This window comes from Rhinichthys klamathensis, unplaced genomic scaffold, assembly GCF_029890125.1.
Source record: "Rhinichthys klamathensis goyatoka isolate OS25496 unplaced genomic scaffold, OSU_Roscu_1.1 h1tg000487l_1, whole genome shotgun sequence".
Classification (NCBI taxonomy): Eukaryota; Metazoa; Chordata; class Actinopteri; order Cypriniformes; family Leuciscidae; genus Rhinichthys; species Rhinichthys klamathensis.
Window position 1 is genome coordinate 220,616 of NW_026606974.1, and position 17,391 is coordinate 238,006.

General features: G+C 40.1%; 1 protein-coding gene and 1 long non-coding RNA gene across 5 annotated transcripts in view; one reads left to right on the plus strand and one right to left on the minus strand.

Annotated features, from left to right (window-relative positions):
* grid2 (glutamate receptor, ionotropic, delta 2) overlaps nt 1-17,391 on the plus strand; it is a 493,389-nt gene that overhangs the window by 8,325 nt on the left and 467,673 nt on the right. The gene's annotated exons all lie outside the window — the stretch shown is intronic.
* On the minus strand, nt 6,516-7,859 carry LOC130072407 (uncharacterized). The gene is made up of 3 exons (XR_008804122.1): nt 7,791-7,859; nt 6,631-6,668; nt 6,516-6,553 (listed from the first exon to the last, which is right to left on the minus strand). It is a non-coding gene; the product is annotated as an uncharacterized LOC130072407 (long non-coding RNA).

Genomic DNA, 17,391 nt, shown 5'->3' on the forward strand with positions numbered 1-17,391 from the left:
TTAGTTATGAGGATGTGATTGTGTCTTTCCGGTATTAAATCAGGTGTGTTTGTCTGAAGCAAACAGGAAATGAAAATCAGGATGTAGCAACAACAAAAACAGAGAATGGAGTTGTTTAAAAGTGTAGTTGTTTTCTGCAGCGATGTCCTATGTGTTTCTATAGTAGAGAAGGCAGTGAAACCACTGTACATTCATGCTGAGAAAATGGAAGTCAGTGGGACGTTACTTCTAGACGCTGTTGCTGGATAATAGGGCTTCGTTCCAATAGGCAATACTGCATCAGCTTCAAGGCCCGGATCCCAGCCAGGGAAGTGCAGGGCTAAAACACTGATCTCAGGCTCTTGCTAGAGATTCTGCATTTTCTTTTTGCCATGTAATGTTGCTCTTGGGACAACCTCCATTTGGACTTAATGCACCATGAAAAGAGGATAAACCCTTCCCTTTAGGGTACGAGAGAGGAGGAAAAGTCTGTTGTGTTGTTTACTTTGATGCGACCGTGTGGTAACATGATTCAGACTCAGACTCGGTCCCTAGCTGCATCTGCTTTAATGTACTTATTGGCAAGTTTAAGCTTCCTGTAACTTGTGTCAAACAGGGTTCCTCAACATATTCAAGGAACAACCAGCGCTTAACACTGGATTCGATTTAGGACTGCCACTCAAACACTCCCAGCAACCAATCAGATTCCATCCTTCTTTTTGCTAGAATTGGACTGTATTTAATAAATGGATCGATGAATAATTTGATGATTTCTTGCAAAGATTGATTAGTATAGTTTTAAGAAAGATCCAAAATGGCCTTCTTTTTCCTTCTCAGCTTCTACACAGTAAAAGCATTTTTTCACACATGATTTTCAAATAACACCAAACTTATGGTTGCACATTTTATTTGATTAGAGTGTGAGGCAAGAATAAAGCTTTACTTCAGTGTTGAGTTAGATGACGCTAGAAAAAATGAAATGCATTTCATGTTAATCTCGCAAAAGCAATCACCAGCTCAACCCACTTACATTGTAGAATATTGTAATAATCCTATGTATGCGTGTTTACTACTCAGGACTCGTGAGGGTATACTAGATTCTGTACAAATATAATCTCTAGAACTTTCCAGTGGTTCTTAACCTTTTTATTTTTATTTCAAGGCCTGTCATTGTCCAATGTTTAAGTCATGCTGAGCCCCCCTTGGACGTTTGGCCCCCTGGTTGAGAACTACTATTCTGCACTGTAAAAATGATTTTTCAAAGTTGTAAATAAAGCGCAGATTTGTACATTTTTACAAGAAAATACTTTTTTAGTCTTTCTACTTATAAATGCCAAAATTCAATGTGGTACTTGTCGATTACTTGTAATTATTTGTGAAAAAAGTTAAATTATTTGTGTACAACCTTTTCTGCAACTGTTCATTAAGGTGAAAGGTGAAGTGTGTCGTTTCTGTCACTAGCATCAAGAAACAGAATTTGAAAAATAATGGCAGATTTCCTGCTCACTCCATTATCTGTCATTGGCCAGCCAAACAAATATTTTATGCACAATGAAGTTTACAAAACAAAGAAAAGTTCAGAACATAACAGAAATGCTCCCGAACACTAGGGGGCAGATGTTCCTGAATTGGGCAAAAGTATCACATCTGATACATCTGCTTACAGCATGATTATATGTTACTGTTCAAAAGTATAGGATCAGTAAGATTAAAAATAAAGTTATGTCCAGCACTAAGGCTACATTTAAACAGTAAAAACAGTTATATTTTGAAATAGTATTACAATTTAAAATAACTCTTTTCTTTTTTAATATAAAATCCAGTCTTCAATGTCACCTGATCCTTCAGAAATCATTCTAATATTCTAATTTGGTGCTCAAGAAACATTGTTTATTATTATCAATGATGGAAACCATGATGCATTTTTAGAACTCTTTGATGAATAGAAATTTGAACACTATTTATTTGAAATATAATTTTTGTAACACTATAAATGTATTTATCAAAATTATTGATTTTTATTGATTGTGTCCATGGCATGCTGAATAAAAGTATTGATTTCTTTCTTTACCTATAGATGTCCCTGCCTATTAAACTGATTTTGCATGCTTTACTTTTAAACAGGCCAAACCTGCTCTTCTGTAACTTCCAGTATAATTTCTGTCGGTTGCAATTATCTTTCTAAATCATTACCTTTACCAGCTTTCTCACACTGTGCCTCTCACCTCAGCACTCAAGCTATACCTACTCTTCTCTGCTGCTCTTGGTTTGATTACTTCCATAAGTCTTAGCCATTTCCAAATGACCGCTTCAGTATGGGATATCTCCTCTTTAACCCCTGCTCCTACCCCAGTTTCACAGCTTTAAACAGCCCCTCTGACCTACTCCATCATCCCTTCTCATCCGCCTGGAGCCTTGAGCATCACTCTCATTTGCACTGTTTAATGCTGTGTGACCACCCAGTCAGGCCATCAGTGCTTTGGGTGGCTAGTTTGGATCTCATGTTGATTTCCCATAACTCAGTGCATGTCACTGCATCTCTGTGCATCTTTAACTCCTACAACCTTTGATCTGTTTGAAAATGCAGTGTTTTTACACGTTTTTCTTCGACTGGCCGAGCGTTGCTGCGTTTATGCAATTAACAGATGCAAAGCGTTGCTCGTGAAGCACTCGGATGACGTGGCATCGACAACGCCATGTGGTCAATTAAGCGTAATGACCTAAATACACTTGCAATACTAATTTGTGTCCATATTGAATATTTCAGCTGCTCAAACGTTTCACAGCACCATACTCTTTCACCTAAGCTAAAAATGTCTCCTAGTAATTGTGCTGGTGAAAAGGACAAATATAACATCCCTACAGAGTTCAGGTCTATAAACCCTTTTCCCATCGTGTTGTAGTCTGATAATTGGCTTGCACCAAACCTGTGCTATTATAAGGGCAATTTGAGAGCTGGGTTCACCAATCTAACTGAAAAGGAAGTGTTAAGAGAGAGGAGCCGAAAATGGGCAAATGGGGATAGAATGACGCATTGCTTTCCTCTTGGAGCAAAATTAGCTGTGTTTTGTGGATTGTTTGATCTGCTTGCAATGGGCTGACAGTCTGTCACACAGCCAGTCCGCTGTGCAATTTGCCAACATGTTGAGCCACCATCTACTCATCTCTCATTTAGAGAGTTTCCCCATTCTGCTCACATTCATGTCATCTGACAGGGAAATTGCTCTTCTTGTTATCGGATATCGCTCTTCACGCGAAGCTCGGCATAGGCGCGTATGCTTAAAGAAAATAGTCCAGTGTATTTATCATAATGGCTTTAAGATTACACTGGGGTTATTATTACGCCTGTATGTTACAATTATAGAGGCCAGAGGCAAATAAAAAAATTAAAAATCATTGTACAGTATAAAGAATTTGGGGCATCAATAGAGATTGTAGCATTCTTTCATGATTCTCCATCACTGATATTAGATATGCATAGGCTACATATTATTATGTAAAAGCTGCTCCTGTTATATTTTCAAAGCTATTTTTTGATAGGACTCATGCTGTTTACACCTGGAGGTCAAGGTTTTGCTGGTTAGCATGGCCCCATAGCTCCCAATGCTATAACTATCTGGTTCGAAAAATCTTTGTTCACTCTCAGCAATTTGAAGGTAACAATGAATGTTCAGTGTTTTATTTTTTATAAAAATCACACACGCACGCACGCACACAACGGCTGAAGGGATTTGTTAGGCACAAGGCACAACTCGAAATGGAGCAACCCCTTCTTCAGCCATGATGACTTATTCACGATAAAGCAATAGCCTTGAGTACCATATTGGTTTTATAAAACGGTTACCACACAATACAAATATTAAAGCCAACAAATATGTATCAATGCAACTTTCATGTTCCTTCCGCTGGAAAATAGTCCCACCCTGACCATGAACAGCAACAGAAGTTACATTATTTCGCCATTAGATGACGACAAAGACTGTCTTTATGAGTGAGTCTGTCAGGAACTTGTGAACACGGAGAAGTAAGACGCAACTGACAAATGATTAAAGTTAGTGTGTCAGGGTACGGAAAACCCCGTAGGACCTAACTGTTAAAATGACAAGATAGCCTATCGCTGCGGACATTAAAACGGATTTTTTATTACGAATAGGACTGACCTGAAGGAAAATGCTATATCTACTGTATATGCAGTTCACAGGTAGTTCCAGGTCACTTTAATCACCGTTCTGTATTTATGCGCTGTTTTCATTGAAGCCTATGCACATGATACGTCACTCGCAGTCGCACACGAGAGACGGAGAGTGGAGGAGATCGCGCTGCGCCGCACACACAGAAACAGGAGCATAGAAACTTATCAACGCTGGCCTGCGACTTTTAGTTATAAAATAGCTTCACTACTGAATCGCTACATTAAATTTCTCAGCAACGAGGGGGTAACATCCTGTTTTGGAGTAGCCTATTTATACTCACAACGTCGTTGTAAATGGAGAGAGAGGCTGAACAGAGACACAGGTATGCATCTCTCTCTCTCTCTCTCTCTCTCTCTCTCTCTCTCTCTCTCTCTCTCTCTCTCTCTCTCTCTCTCTCTCTCTCTCTCTCTCTCTCTCTCGATAAATAACTCAAATAAATGCTATAATTCAATCATTCATTCAAATACATTTATTTAATCTTAACGCACTACTTTATCTCTGACTCTGTGTCTGATTCGGGCAGCATGCTAGATCTAACGAGCCGTAACTGACGAAAATAATCGTAAATCTTAACCGCCAAAAGAACAGCAAAGAACCGTACGACGCAAAGCGGATATTAGCTATTAAATGTTAGCTATTAAATATATTTACATTTTTTTTTTTAAATGAATTTTTTACATCATAGCTCATAATAGTCATTAATGAAGTGTTTGGGACTGTCTGGATTCTACTTCAGCCACTCGAGTAATTTGTCACATGGCATTTATGGCTCAGGTAATTGGCAATTCTGTTGTCCCATGATCAGAACGCATACTTCTGAGGGGTCCTCCTGCGACAGCCAAGCAAGTGCCATTGAGATGAAAGCATGTATGTGTCGCTGCAGCCCGGAGACCTGCAGGTGGGAGGAGCTTACGCCGCAAGTGGGAGGAGCTTATGCCGCAAGTAGGAGGGATTTCACGAATGTGCAAGTAGGAGGAGTTTACGCCGCAAGTGGGAGGAGCTTATGCGGAAATCCCCAAGCTGTCATTGCCGAGGACGGCGGTGAATGAGTATGGCAGGAAGTAGCGACAGTAATGAAAATAAACGATCAAATATTACGTTCCTCATCATGGTCTGATTTCTTACAGCTTTGTTATTATTGTGTGTGTCCAATACCACTCACTGTCAATGATGAAGTCACGTCTTTACACCTTTTTTACCATACTTAAAGTGATGGTGTTTTAAATTCATCAGGCTGTAGGCCTTATTTCAAGCATATTTCTGAATATTAGCTACATATTCTACAGTATCAAGTAAATTAACATTAAAATGTGATGCAATTGGACTCAGTGAAGTGAATGTGTAAATACATGAAAAACATTTCGCTAATGTAAAAAAAAAAAAAAAGGTTACCATCCATTTTTACTGCATTTTTATTTTTTTAAATACAGACTAATGTTCTTCTGAACGTTTTACACATATATTACATTTAAATCTCAGGGTGGATAAACTATTTTTTTCAATGAATAAAATCATGTACAAGTCACTCAGAATTGATTGCAAAAGTGTTTATTTTATTTTATTATTTTTAGTCTTTTTTTTATTTTTTATTTGTAAGTACACTATATCAGCTCATTAGAACTGATCTGCATGCAGTGAAAACGGCAAAATCCAGGGTGGAAGGTTTCTGAATAAATGCCCTTGAGCTCGCCTTGCTTTCCCTTCCCAGCATAACCTGGTGGATACACAAGAAGCACAATAAGAACTAGGGTTTATAGTTGACATTGAACATTTACAAACATTACGAATAATTTCTCAGCTCTGTAGCTCCATGCCATGCAAGTGAATGGTGTCCAGAACTTTTAAACTCCAAGGGATGACATAAGTAAATTAGATTTTTAGTTTTCCTTTAGACTAACAACTAGTTTATTCATCACCAATTTACACAAAACGTACCAGGTGTGCAGCATTTGTACTCAAACCCACACTCCAAACAAGTGGAGATTGAGTACATCCTCCAGAAGAGCTGTTTGTAGTGAGATGACTTATTTTTCCGGCATGCAACACCTGAGCTGAAAAAAATGAACATAACATTTAACATTATCAATGATGTTCTTGTTATGCGTTTTATTTTTTAATGTCAATATTTACATTCTAGCCATAAGAAGTGTGCCTGATTCTGAACCTTGAGCAAGCCAATGACAGGGGCATGTAGGCAGCATCTTCTTATTGAAGAACAACTTCAAGTAGTATGTTCTTCAGCAACGCTCCTGATAACTGAAAAGATAGCAACAGTTAGCACAGGCCATTAATTTTTTATTAAAAAAGCACATTATATAACATTATTCAACTACCTTGAAGATGCAGCATGATGGAGGGTCATCGTCTTTTAACAGCTCATCCTTAAAGAAAAATATAAGTGGATTAAAATCGTTCTATGATACACATTTTAAATCATCATTAAAATGATTATGGATACCTTGCTAAAAACAGAGGGCACAACTGGGGTTTGGTCTGCTAAAATGAAGTAATTTAAAATTAGCTGACCAATATTATAGTTACATAATTTGAAACCCAGCATAGTATATGTACTTTGTTTCATATCAAAGTTCTTACTTTCATATGCAAGTTCAGTTTTTTTCTTCCCATAGGTTTCAGGGAGTGCAGTGCATTTTTCTTCTTCTGAAAGAGGATTAGAATTTAAAAAAAGTGATAAAAATTATCCATTAATTTTTAATTTGACAAAATAATATCAGCAAAATATAAAAAGCTGACAATACCAGCTACAACAGCTCGTTTTCTCTTTCTCCCATGTCTTCCACAATTTGTTTGTCATGCAACAAAAACAAATAAAGTAAGCAATAGAACAAGTACAATATCAAAATTAATTGAATGCAAGGATGCATTACATTGATCACAAATGAAATTACAGTAAAGACTTTTGTAAATACAAAAAAAAAAAAAATCTAATTAATGGTCCAATATAAAATTTTTTTTTTTAAACGTATTCACCAATGAATACAACAACATTTCAAAATCTTGCCAACCCCTAATAGTATTAAGAACAGATATTAAAGGAGTTTGATAGAGCAAGTACAAGTAGTGTTTACACCTGCTGATTTTCATCATCACTGAAACACTTTGCTACTCCTTTTCACTCAAAGGGTCTGCAGAATATATTTTTACTGAAAGTAAAAGTAGTGTTATGAGCGAGTCACTAAATCATTCCGTTCCATGACTTCCCAAAACAGTTTACAGAGTGAACAAGATTTCTTCACTTCTTTAAGGGATTCTTAAAAACACCACGTGTTAAAAGTACAGCTAATTTTTTCACACTTACTCTAAAAAAAACTTTCAAGCAAGATGGCACACCACCATTTTCTTATGTTCTTCATGTTTAGCTGTGTACATAAAGTAATGAATTAGTATAATTTTCAATTATATTAAAATGCATGTAGCTACAAAAAAATAAATACTTACTTCAGTGAAGTCAAACTTCTGTCCCAGAACAACATACAGTGCATACTATAATATGCAAAGAAACACAAAAAAAAGTTAAATGGGTAACAGCAATTGATTAGGATTGGATACGATCTCCTATTCATAGTGAATATAACAATAATATTTTGGTCAACTTACACCCATGTACTACCACCCAAGATAAATGGGACTGAAGGTGGCCTGTTGCCTGGAAGTTCTCATCAAATTTGATATTGTCCTTAGGACAAAGCAGGCAGTGAAACTGTGTGCACTTGAGGCACTGGTACGCCTCAAGAGTGTCCTGCTCATCTTTCACTGATAAGTGAACCTAAAACACAATAACATGCGTTTCACATTTTTTTTTCACTGATTGATATGAGTAATACATTTTATAAAATAATTATGATATTAAAACAAATGTTTCAATTACATTACATTACATTGTGGATTACAGAGAAAAAAAGCATAACTACAATGATAACAAGTTTTAAAAGAATTGCATGCATTGTACAATTAAGTTAGGAGTTGTATTCTAATATCAAATCCATTTACAAAACGTTTAAGACATTTACAATTTGAAAATCAATGCAGTCCTAAAACGTACAAAAATTACACTGCCACAATACCTTATTATGGTCTTCAGAATCCATAATCTGGAGAGCAAATTGTAGAAATCATGCACGTTACAGATTTTGTAATTTGTGTGCTACTAAAAAAACTACAGAAATTTATTTGGATACACTTTACCCTTATTCTTTTTTAATACATCAAGACTAAACAGTGTACAAACGCCATAATGAAATGGTCTTTTTCAGAACTTATAATGCTTTTTTATAAAACTAAAAAACTGTACAACAAGCTTACTTCATCTCAACGGCACGCTGACATGTGATTGTGAACGCTGACATTTTCTTCTTTGTTTTCTAATGGATCGCAACAAAACTTACACATTACCGCCACCAACCGTGGAGCATAAACCAATAGCTACTACAACACACAGGTGATACTAAATAAACCAATCAAAATCCTCTGGAAGTTTGTACAGCCCACTTGCGGCTAAAGCTCCACCTACTTGCTGCTAACCCACCCATTTGCAGCTGGCTCCGACCTCCGTTTATACCCTACTCGATGAAAGGGAAAGCTTTTTCAAGGTTTTGTAGATCTCCTTGTTTTATATCTGGAATAATACACATTTTGACAACATAAATATTAAATATTGGCTTTTACAACTGCTGCACGCCGGTGGGCTACAGGAGGATGTGGGCGTAATGCAATTTCCATATGGAATCGCAGGGGGACAACAACAGATTGGAGACTGTTGCTGTTAGCAGTTCTTGCCCTTTCCAAAGCGGTGGCATTTTCGTCGGTCAGTTTGTCCCTTGTTTCCTCTGGTCAGTTCAAATTGTGCTACTTGTGTTTTTCTGTCCAGCTGGTAGGACACTGATGTGGTCTGAACTCCCGAGAGAGAGTCTGATCACAGGGCTTAAAATTGCTTTAGAGGAATCAAATAAGGTTGTTTCCTCATAGCAAAATACACCGTCTGCTTCACCTTTATTGGATAGCCAAGGTCTCTTCTCTTCCCACAATGACTCGTTGAGTCACTAGCTAATCGGAATTTAAATATAAGTTCATTTGTATTGATCGCTGAATGCAGAGTTTTTGTCCGACACTTAAACAGGGAAACCCACAGGCTGATGCAAAGGCTGGAAATACACTTTTTATTCTCCATGTGCATTGCAAAAATTCCCCACCACCACCATGCCATGCTCTCTAACCACCCATCTTTCCTCTGATGATTGGATCCTGGAAAAAGCTCAGTGAGAAACTACTTTACATAACTTTCTAAATCAGAACATGGGATTCCAGTGCTCTTCAATATTGCATTTCAACTCAGTGTGAGTGGATATGAAAAAATCACATAAAAAAATGCCTTTAATATGGGAATATTTCTTGAAGTGTGAGGGTGGAATTTGATCTGATCTATTGGCATTTAATATGTATTGGCGTTTCGATGCTCGTCTGAGCTAAATCTGACATATGCCAAGTTTAGGCTAGATATTTAAACCCAGTTTTATATACTGTGGTTTAATAGTTCAAACATTTGATAGTTCTTAACTATATTTATATCCGTCCTTTTAATCATACATGTAAAACATCATCTAGTTCAAGCTGTGTAGAGGGTAAAAGCACAGGATGTTAATACGATTAGAAGCTAGCTTTGCCAGGATTGTAGCAGTTGCATGGTTAATGCTTTGTAATCCCTTAGTAGTGGAAATGGAAACTTGGAATTTTTTAGTAGTTCTAAGATCAAAAGATAGAGTCGTTCCAGTTCTGCATCTAAATTCTGCTAAATGAATACTGTAGCTGAAATATATCAGGACACTTGCAGTAGAGCTGCTTATTAGTAAATCAAACTAAGCAGTGTTGGGGCGTAGCTAATAAAAAGTAGAATCACTACTACCTTAACTATATTTTCATTAGCCTGACAGTAGCTCAGCTTTTCCAATAACAAGATACTTTATCCAACAAGTAGCACTGTAGCGTGACAACATGGTATATTGCTGTCTCATTGAGTAAACTGAAACATACTCTATTAAAAAACTCTATCTCATACAATTCTGTAGCTCGAGTTTAAAGTCCAATTTGTAACCCAGGCTCATGGGAAAAGCATTTCTTAAAAATTACGTTGCTTCTTGCACATTTAGCATTGCTTCTTGCTTAGTGTGCGTTTGATTTTTCCCTGAATCTTTGATCTGTTTTTTTTTTTTTTTTACCTTGGTTGTACATATTGTGTCAGTTTCAAAATGAAATGTCAATGCTCTAGTGCATTTGAAAATAACGTGTCGCCTACATTAAAACGTACCCTTAACCTAGCCGATATTTAAAAAAGCAAATGTGAAATAGGCCTACAAAAAAAACATTTGCTGAAACAACTATGCCATTTTAGAGCAAGTTTACTATGTCATTAAAGCCATTTGGAGCTGGTTGTTTGATGTAAACATTGAAATGTATTAGTTTACAAATCATGTGCTACGATAAGTGTTTTGAGATCATAACTTAGATTGTGCAAGAACCCAGCAAAAATTTACTTTTTACCGTAGTTAATTTTTGTTAGTAGCTTAGCTGGGTAATTTCCCAAGTTGCTTAACTGTAGCTGAACTTCTTTAAATTGTGAGATACTTGTAGCTCGGCAAAATTCTGTTTTAAAGTAGCTTCACCTACATTGGCTAAGAAATAATAAGCTTTCCCAGCCTACTTCATAGTGCTCGTCTCCTAGTCTCGACACGGGACGAGAATTTCACAGCAATCAAAATTCAATTAAAAAGATTGTCACACAGTGATTTTGATGTTGTCAAATGTATTGATTTCCAAAGGAAATGTGTCACGAGAGACACCCGGTGGGTTGTCATCGCTGTCGCTGTGATGTGCTGCTGTGCATTACGATGTTGATGCTGAGCTTACGGTACACTGTTTGATTTTCATAGAAGTGTGTGTTGGCTGTATGAGTAATAAAATGAGAGCGAGAGCACAATATGTGGTGCATTTTATAACGGAGCAGCAGTAAAAATGATTGTGCGTGTGCTCTGTTTGCAAGCATGCCTGACTGCAGTGCTCATCTTTCTTATTCCAGCATTGAAATTGTGCTTGTTGACCAAGTAAATAAGGCCCAGTCAAGGACCATCTTTTTCTAGCTACCTTCAAAAATGATTGAGTGTCTGGTCGAATAGTCATTAACCTTTGTGGTTTCAACAAGTCTTCATTGTCTCAGGTGTTATGTTCTCATAAAGGGAACACAATGATTCTTTTGCAAATTACCTGAGCTTAACGGTGGTATATTACAGTAACAATAAATTACTTTGATTTGTGTTTTGTCCTTTTAAAATGAAGAGAAATTAAATAAATATTAAACCAAGAAAACATTCAGTTCTCTGTGCTGCAGGAGCATAAATCACTCTGGCAAAGCTGAATTTTCCACAGCCCTTATAATTTTCTATTTTAATATATTTTAAAATGTAATTTTTAACAGCCATTACTCCAGTATTCAGTGTCACGTAATCCTTCAGAAACCACTCTAATATTCAGATTTGGTGCTCAATAAACATTTATTATTATTATCACTGTTGAAAACAGTTGTGATTCTTAATATTTTTGTGGAAACCATGATAATGTTTTTTTGTCACCTTTACTGTCACTATTGATCAATTTAATGGTGTTGCACTTTATTTTACAGTATCTTATCTTACGAGTCATGTTCGAGTCAGTGTACTACTTGGGTTAAGGTTATGTTTAGGGATAGGTTAGTACCAATTATTACCCAATTATTGTAATTATTATAAGTACATAGTATGTACATGGGGAACAGTACTGTAAAATAAAGTATTACCATTTAATGTATTCTAGTAGTTACATAGTTACTAGTGACACGCTACTACATGTACGTACTATAGTAATAACAGTAAATTATGCATAATTACAAGTAACTAACCCTAAACCAAACCCTAACCCTAACCATAACGCTGTAATAAGTACAGGTAGTTACTTGAAGGTGCATTATGACATCTGGGAAAATGCTAACTTTAGCCTGATAGCACTAAAAACTAACGTCCCACTCTCCCTGCAAATCGCCGTCCAAAGCCACGCCTCCCGAAAGCATGAACGCGCACAGCCAAGAAGACCGGAGACAACGTTACTGCAATACATCATGTGTCATTCACTGGTGAGAGAACTTTATAGTACAGTTAGTAACAGTACTACAATACCAAACGTCAACAAATTCTTAAAAATGGAATTAGATGCACTGCAGCAAGTTTTCGGTTTGTTTAGCTAGCAAACCTTGTCAGTGTGTAATAATATGCCAGGGGTTCCACGATGAGAGTCTGCGTGTTGTTGCTGCTTGCCTGTCATTTTTGCTCAGTCTGCGCAGCGTACGTGAACTCGCTGATGACTTATTATGTCTGCGTGAACAGCCTGCGCAATGGTATGCAAACACACGTTGACCGACAGGGAACACATGCTATAGGACCGAATGCAACGATTAAACAAACATTCTATGGTCCTACGCCTTCCACAGACATATATTTATAAAAATACATTTAGACCGCTTAACAGAGTGATTGCTATCAGGATATGAGGAGACTTTCAACCAGCATAGTGGGTGTCACGATTCTCCAAATCTTTAATTCAATTTAATTTTCGATTCTAAGGTCACGGTTCGATTCGATTCTCGATGTTTACATTTATTTTTTTTAAAGCACAGGTTGCTATGCCATTTTTAGACTAGACTTTTATGCAATATAATATCTGACCTTTGTTCGCAATGTACCACACTACATTGTCAAATTTAAAACATTTATTAACAACATAAAGTGCTTATAATATAATAACTTGTATCTTTAGTCAATTGGAAACTTAAGCAAAATAACCTGCCATAGTTTCTCTTTTGTTACTGCAGTCTTCTTCACAGAAGATGACATTCAAGTTCACAAAACAAACAAACAGTTGTTGGTTTAACAGATAAATCTATGTTTTTGTGGTGCCTGTGGAGATGCCCTGCCATGTTAGTCGTGCTGCCAGTGGAAGAATATGGTACACGCACATAGCAGAGCTTGCAAACTGTGGCTTTTTTGAAGCGCGAACGTTGAACGCGAACGTTGTCAACATAACTCACTGGAAATCCAAAATACTTCCACACCGGCGACTTCAATGAAAGAGTAGGGGGTTCAAGTTCTGTCGATGGGTCTCCTGCATCTGCAGTTGCCATGCTATTTTTTGACTGGCTGTAGCTAAGTTAGAGGAGGTTGACTCGCAGCACTTCAACACGCGTTTTTTTCCGCTTGGCACGCCGACCAGATGTGACATGGGGGCGTGGCAGCATCGACGATTCCATTTTTTAATTCGAAGTTTGAGATTGTGACTTAATTTCGGTCGATTTCGATTTAAAATCAAAATCGTGACACCCTTACAGCATAGCAAAAAATCAATTCTGCAAAGAATCACTTACGGCACCTTTAATATTACTAGTACTATCAAATGCTTAAAAAAAATCCCACTGACCCCAAATTTTTGACTGGTAAGTAAGATGTATATTAATCTGGGACCCAAGTAATGGAAGAAATTTGATCACTCCTATTGTAATAAGTGGAATTGTCTGTTCTGGAAGATCACAGTGTGTGAATTAAGTATTTTTATTTCTTATTGTTTGTGCTGTTTTCTGTCTCTTAATCTACCTGTTCTACAAGTAGAAAATTGCAGTTCTCAAGGAACACAATCTCGGGCATCATTACTCCTCTTAAGCTTTCAGAACAACATGTTACGTAGTAGGGTGAGATGAATCGCTCAACTTAGAAAAAGCCTGTCCCTCCATCAATAACAGTGTATAAATCATAGATGTAAAAACTTGGTTAGCTAATTTCAATCTAATTTCAGGCCTCCTACCTGAGTATGAAGAAATGCTTGATTCTTCCTTCAAAGAACAAAGTTAATCAGGAGGACAAAGACTGGGATTGATAAATGGAGAGAGCAAGAACGTAAACACAAGTCGAGCCATTTGTTTTTCTCCCCAAATCAATTTCAGAAATGCCAACTGGGCAGCTTTAGCAGGCCTCGGCTCTGAGACGCATCTAAAAAAAAAGAAAGAAAACAATACGTTCTGATGGAGCACAGAGAAAAAGCAAACAGACTGATTTAATTATGACATCGCCTGTGGTATCTGAGGGATGATGAGCACTAATGGCTGAGCCCAGGCTCGCACGACGTGTAATCTGGGACTTGTTTGTTTATCTTTTTTCCCTACTGAGGTGACGATCTACAGTAAGCAGAGCACAGATTAATGAGATGTCATCTGATGAGATTGCCATGAGAAACCACCGGAGAGATCTGGATTTACAGTAGAGTGCATGTGTTGAGTCAGTGTTTGCTGTGAGTGCCTTGGTTGGCTGCTTTAGGGACCATGACAGGATGGTGGTCTGAGGTCTTGTTGATTGTTGAGTAGCAATGTTGACCGCTATTGTTGTGATTTGCGTGGAAGCAAAGGCGGTAGTCGGATCTAGATGCAGCAGTAGACTTTAATGAACACACAGACTTGGGTAACTCAGAACAGAAAAGACTTGTGGAACGTACATACGATAACTCAATCAATAACTGACCATGAACAAAAGAGCAGACAGGATTTAAATACACAGACGGGATGAGGGAACAAGACACAGCTGGGGCAAATCAGAACACAGGTGAATAAACTGAACACTAACAAGGAGCGGGAAAACTGGGAACAGGACTGAACCAAATACACAATGACGGGGAAAACTCAGGGAAACAGATACAGAACAGACATAACTATAACATTATCCCCCCCTTCCATAAGGCGTGTCCCCGCGCCGAATAAACATCAAATAGGGGCGGGAGGATGGGCGCCCTGGAGGCTGACGAGGGCGTGGCTTGCCCGGAACAGGAAGCCTCCAGGGCGGAGCAGGACGTGACGGCGGCCAGGGCGGAGCAGGATGAGGCGAAGGCCAGGGCGGAGCAGGACGAGGCGAAGGCCAGGGTGGAGCATGGCGTGGTGAAGGCCAGGGTGGAGCATGGCGTGGCGAAGGCCAGGGTGGAGCATGGCGTGGCAAAGGCCAGGGTGGAGCATGGCGTGGCAAAGGCCAGGGCGGAGCACGATGAGATGGTGGCCAGGTCGGAGCAGACTCAGACGAGGGTGAGGACCATGTCGACGTCGTCTCCATGGCCCTCACGGAGTACCTTCTGCCCCCCCCCAAAAAATACTTGGGGAAATCCTCGGGAGGAACCTCCAGGTGGTAAATGGGTTCCGGGCAGGCCTCCCGGAGCTTGAAGGGCGCAGGCAGGACGAGGCGCAGAGGCGGGGCCGGCAGGGCGAGGCGCAGAGGCGGGGCCGGCAGGGCGAGGCGCAGAGGCGGGACCGGCAGGGCGAGGCGCAGAGGCGGGACCGGCAGGGCGAGACGCAAAGGCGGGGCCGGCAGGGCGAGGAGACTGGGAACGCCCTCCGTAGCCTGGCGAAGTAAACGAGTCCTCCTCCTCCTTCTGCGACGACGCTTCACTGGGCTTGATTCACTACTGGACGTACTTGACTCAGTAGACCCACTTGACTCGGTAGACTCACTTGACTCAGTAGACTCGGTAGACTCATTTGACTCAGTAGACTCGGTAGACTCGGTAGACTCACTTGACTCAGTAGACTCACTTGACTCAGTAGACTCGGTAGACTCACTTGACTCAGTAGACTCGGTAGACTCATTTGACTCAGTAGACTCGGTAGACTCGGTAGACTCACTTGACTCAGTAGACTCACTTGACTCAGTAGACTCGGTAGACTCACTTGACTCAGTAGACTCGGTAGACTCGGTAGACTCACTCGACTCAGTAGACTCGGTAGACTCACTTGACTCAGTAGACTCGGTAGACTCACTCGACTCAGTAGACTCGGTAGACTCACTTGACTCAGTAGACTCACTTGACTCAGTAGACTCGGTAGACTCACTTGACTCAGTAGACTCGGTAGACTCACTTGACTCAGTAGACTCAGTAGACTCGGTAGACTCACTTGACTCAGTAGACTCGGTAGACTCACTTGACTCAGTAGACTCGGTGGCACTTGACTCACTTGACTCGGCGGCACTTGACTCACTTGACTCGGCGGCACTTGACTCACTTGACTCGGCGGCACTTGACTCACTTGACTCGGCGGCACTTGACTCACTTGACTCGGCGGCACTTGACTCACTTGACTCGGCGGCACTTGACTCGCTTGACTCGGCGGCACTTGACTCGCTTGACTCGGCGGCAATTGACTCACTTGACTCGGGAAGCGCGGTCTCACTTGACTCGGCGGCACTTGACTCACTTGACTCGGGTTCGTCGAGGCTGAAGTGATGTGCGAGTTCGGCTGAGCGGACGAGAAGCGCAGGTTCGCGGAGCGCGGTCTCGGCAGGGCTGGGGTGAAGCGCGGGTTCGACATGGCGGGACCCTGGAATGACGGTCTTCCTGGCAGCACGTGCAGACCTCATAGGAGGATCAGCCACGCTGGAGATCTGTCCCGTACGGCCATAGACCGTCTGGAGATCTGGTCTCGGCAGAGCTGAAGTGAAGCGCGGGCGCGACCGGGGCGACGTGAAGCGCAGGCTCTCGCAGCTTCTCCTCCACGCCCACGGTAAACGAAGAGCCGCTCCACAACAGGGCCAAGTCGATATACCACTCTAAAGACCCGTGCGGACCAGGTTCGGGCATCAGAGACCGGAGTGGTTCCGATAATCCTCCGCGGAAGAAGATCTTCAAGCCCTGGGTGCCCATTTGCGCGAGATGTGCCAGCTCGAGGAATTCTGCGACATAATCCTCGATGGCGCGATTCTCCTGGCGAAGACGGAAGATCTGGACATCAGGACTCCAGGTAGGCATGGCTGCTAGATCCTAGTGGGTCAGTTATTCTGTTGTGATTTGCGTGGAAGCAAAGGCGGTAGTCGGATCTAGATGCAGCAGTAGACTTTAATGAACACACTGACTTGGGTAACTCAGAACAGAAAAGACTTGTGGAACGTACATACGATAACTCAATCAATAACTGACCATGAACAAAAGAGCAGACAGGATTTAAATACACAGACGGGATGAGGGAACAAGACACAGCTGGGGCAAATCAGAACACAGGTGAATAAACTGAACACTAACAAGGAGCGGGAAAACTGGGAACAGGACTGAACCAAATACACAATAACGGGGAAAACTCAGGGAAACAGATACAGAACAG